Source organism: Macaca mulatta, chromosome 5 (genome assembly GCF_049350105.2).
Source record: "Macaca mulatta isolate MMU2019108-1 chromosome 5, T2T-MMU8v2.0, whole genome shotgun sequence".
In the NCBI taxonomy this organism is placed as follows: Eukaryota; Metazoa; Chordata; class Mammalia; order Primates; family Cercopithecidae; genus Macaca; species Macaca mulatta.
The window spans coordinates 114,434,578-114,438,729 of record NC_133410.1 but is presented as its reverse complement, the minus strand read 5'-3'; positions in this window follow the sequence as shown (position 1 = coordinate 114,438,729).

Below are 4,152 nucleotides of genomic sequence, written 5' to 3'. Positions count from 1 at the left end.
AAAATACAAGGTATGTCTCTTTTGTTTTTGGAGAAGTCATGCTGTGCAGGCCATTTATTGTCATATATTAATTTGTCCCCATCTGAAAGGTTGACCAAGATGAAGACGTATATCTGTGTCAGTATTGCTGTAACAGCTCCTGGTAGTTCACTGCTGCATGTGCCATCACCCATAAGACATTCCTGGGTATCAAACTCAATATTGAAAAAACCATACCATGTGTAGGAGATAGCTATAGCTTGAAACAGAGGAAAAATACAAATTGCTCTCAGTTACTAAACTTGGTTATCTCATATGATTATATCTGCCCATTTTGCTATCCCAGCATATACAAACCTTACCTATCCTTCAAGATTCATCCCAAACACTACTTCATCTGTGATGCCTACTTTATCCAGGTTTAACATTTCTATTTTCTAAATTCTCATGGCTGTTTATGTATACCACTCCTCACCACAATCATCTATGCCTATCTTTGCTTTCTAGTCCTTTAAGTAGCCATGACTTATTTCTTTTAGAATATGAAATTACTGGGGCAAGACGCTCATTGAAATAAACTCAGAATTTCCCCATGGTGCTTACTAAAATGGAGTTACTGACCTGAACGTGTAAAAACAGCATTAAGCTAGATTGAAGAGAAATATAGAAATTTGAAATTTAAACCCAGGAAAATAGAAAGGTTAAGAATAATAAAAGAGCCAATAAAATTGTTGAAAGGCTAGGAGCTAGCCTAGGCAATTCAATTGCAATGGATAGCAAACAGGAAAAAAAAAAAGAAAAAAAAGCCCAAACTCAGGCTTACTTCTGCTGTGTGAATACTCAAAATAAATATCATCTCAGACTACTATGACTTACCATGGTTTTCTGTGCTTTTTGAGATACTATTCGATAAGTAAAAAATTTTTAAAAAAATATTTTAAACTTTCGAGTTACAGCAAACAAGACTGACAAACAAAATAGTTCACTGCACTGGGAAGAAGAGAAAATCAACATGTCTCAACTGATTACACTTTAAAATTTATGATTAGTTTTTCCATCTGGATGATATTTGTCATTCTTTGTGTTGGTATGATTCAGGTAAGCCCATGCTTCTTATAAATACAACTAATCTTCACTGATATTCTTCTATGGAAATGTTTAGTCTAATATAGCAACTGTGGAGCAAAAGAGATATTTTGTATTAAAGCAGAATTAAAGTTCTTAAATGAGCTAAAATTATATTTTATATTGTCATTTTATTTAAGCCACAGGGACCAGCTTTGGAATTATTTAAAATCTGCACTGTAGTTACAGACTTTCTGGATAGTTTGTATAGGTATGCTTGAATCAAAGCAATATGATATTCTTAAATGGAAAAATAGCTAACTAAGTTTCTATCATTCCTTAATCATAACAGAATAGCTAATAATTGATTTGGAAAGGGAGGGGGAATCTTTCCTAAGCTGGCACTGTTTTGTTTTTTCTTATTGGATCTGTCTCCTGATGATTAACACAGAAATTCCTCTAGCAATTATGGACTCTCTTATAAATGACTCTCATAATTAATAGTTTGCCAGGAGCAGCTTCAACTCAAATACGCGTGTAATTCGCTCTTCTGGCTCATTTCCACCACATTTCCCTTATTACCACCCCACTACCCACTGCACCAAGTCCAGACTTTCTTACACATATGAAATATTCCATGCTGAGTGTCTGTGCTCCCCTTAGTCTGATAAACTGGTTTACCATATAGGGAATACTTTGGCTGGCTTCCAAGGATCCATTTTGATGGAAAAAGGGATATTCCTATTAAAACCAGTCCATAGGTCACTTCCCACACTTCATTTCTAAGCACTAGTTTTAGCTTCTTACCCCTTCTACCAGTTTTTCCCTTGTCACCTTTTTTTTTTTTTTCTTTTTCTTTTTAAACTAGCAGAGTTATGAGGAAACAACTCAGTTAATAGATGTGAATTATACAGGACCTGAAATCGGCTCTGGATAAAGTGGACCCGATAGATATCTACAGAACTCTCCACCCAAATTCAACAGAATATATATTCTTCTCATTGCCACACAGCACTTACTCTAAAATTGATCACATAATCAGATGTAAAACACTCCTCAGCCAATGTGAAAGAACTGAAATCATACCAATCTCTCAGACCACAGCACAATTAAATTAGAACTCGAGATTAAGAAACTCACTCAAACCACACAACTATGTGGAAATTGAGCAACCTATTCCTGCATGACTCTTGGGTAAAGAATAAAATTAAGGCAGAAATCAAGAAGTACTTTGCAACTAATGAGAGCAAAGATAGAATATACAAGAATCTCTGGGATACAGCTAAAGCAGTTTTAAGAGGGAAATTTATAGCACTAAATGCCCGCATCAAAAAGCCAGAAAAATCTCAAGTTAACAACCTAACATCTCAACTAAAAGAACTAGAGAACCAGGAGCAAACAAATACCAAAGCTAGCAGAAAACAAGAAATAACTAAGATCAGAGTTGAATTGAAGGAGATAGAGATGTAAAAAAATCCTTCTGATGAGAAAATCAATAAAATTCAGGAGCTGGATTTTGAAAAAATTGATAAAATCGATAGTCCACTATCTAGACTGATAAGAAAAGAGACAATAATCAAATAAACACAACAAGAAATGATAGGGGGGATATTACCACTGACCCCACAGAAACACAAACTTCAGAGAATACTATAAACACCTCTATGCACATAAACTGGAACATCTAGAATAAATAAATAAATTCCTGAACACATGTACCATCCCAAGACTGAACCAGGAAGAAACTGATTCCCTGAATAGACCAATCATGAGTTCTGAAATTGAGGCAATAACAAATAGCCTATCAACTGAAAAAAAGCCTAGAAGCAGATGAATACCAGAGGTACAAAGTTGGTACTATTTCTGTTGAGACTAATCCAAAAAACTGAAAAGGAGTGACTCCTCCCTAACTCATTAAATAAGGCCAGCATCATCCTGATTCCAAAACCTGGCAGAGATACAATAACAAAAACTTCAGGGCAATATCCCTGATGAACACTGATGCAAAAATCCTCAGTAAAATACTGGGAAACTAAATCCAGCAGCACATCAAAAAGCTTATTCACCACGATCAAGTTGACTTCATTCCTGGGATGCAAAGTTGGTGCAACATATGCAAATCAATAAATGTGATTCATCACATAAAAACAACTAAAGACAAAAAACACATGATTATCTTAATAGAGGCAGAAAAGGCCTTCAATAAAATTCAACATCTTCACGTTAAAAATTCTCAATGAGCTAGGTATTAAAGGAACATACCTCAAAATAATAAGAGCTATCTATGACAAACCCACAGCCAATATCATACTGAATGGGCAAAAGCTGGAAGCATTCCCTTGAAAATTGGCATAAGGCAAAGTTGCTCTCTTTCACCACTCTTATTCAATATAGTATTGGAAATTCTGGCCAGGGCAATCAGGCATGAGAAAGAAATAAAGCATATCCAGCATATTCAGATAGAAAGAGAAGAAGTCAAATTGTCTTTATTTGCAGATGACATGATCCTATATCTAGAAAACCCCATTGTCTCAGCCCAAAAGCTTCTTAAGCTGATAAGCTTAAGTCTCAGAATATAAAATCAATGTGCAAAAATAGCTAGCATTCCTATCCACCAACAACCGGCAAGCCAAGAGCCAAACCATGAATGAACTCTCATTCACAATTGCCACAAAAAGAATACCTAGGAATACAGCTAACAAACGAAGTGAAGGACCTCTTCAAGGAGAACTACAAATCACTGCTCAAAGAAATCAGAACAGACACAAACAAATAGAGAAACCGTCCATCCTCAAGGATAGGAAGAAACAACATTGTAAAAATGGTCATACTACCCTAAGCAATTTATACATTCAATGCTATTTCCATTAAACTACCATTGACATTGACATTCTTCACAGAATACAAAAAGAAAAACTATTTAAAAATTCATATGGAACTAAAAAAGAGCCTGAATAGCCAAGGCAATCCTAAGCAAAGAGAACAAATCTGGAGGAATCACACTACCTGACTTCAAACTACACTACAAGTTTACAGTAACCAAAAAAACATGGTACTGGTACTAGAACAGATACATAGACCAGTAGAACAGAATAGAGAACTCAGAAA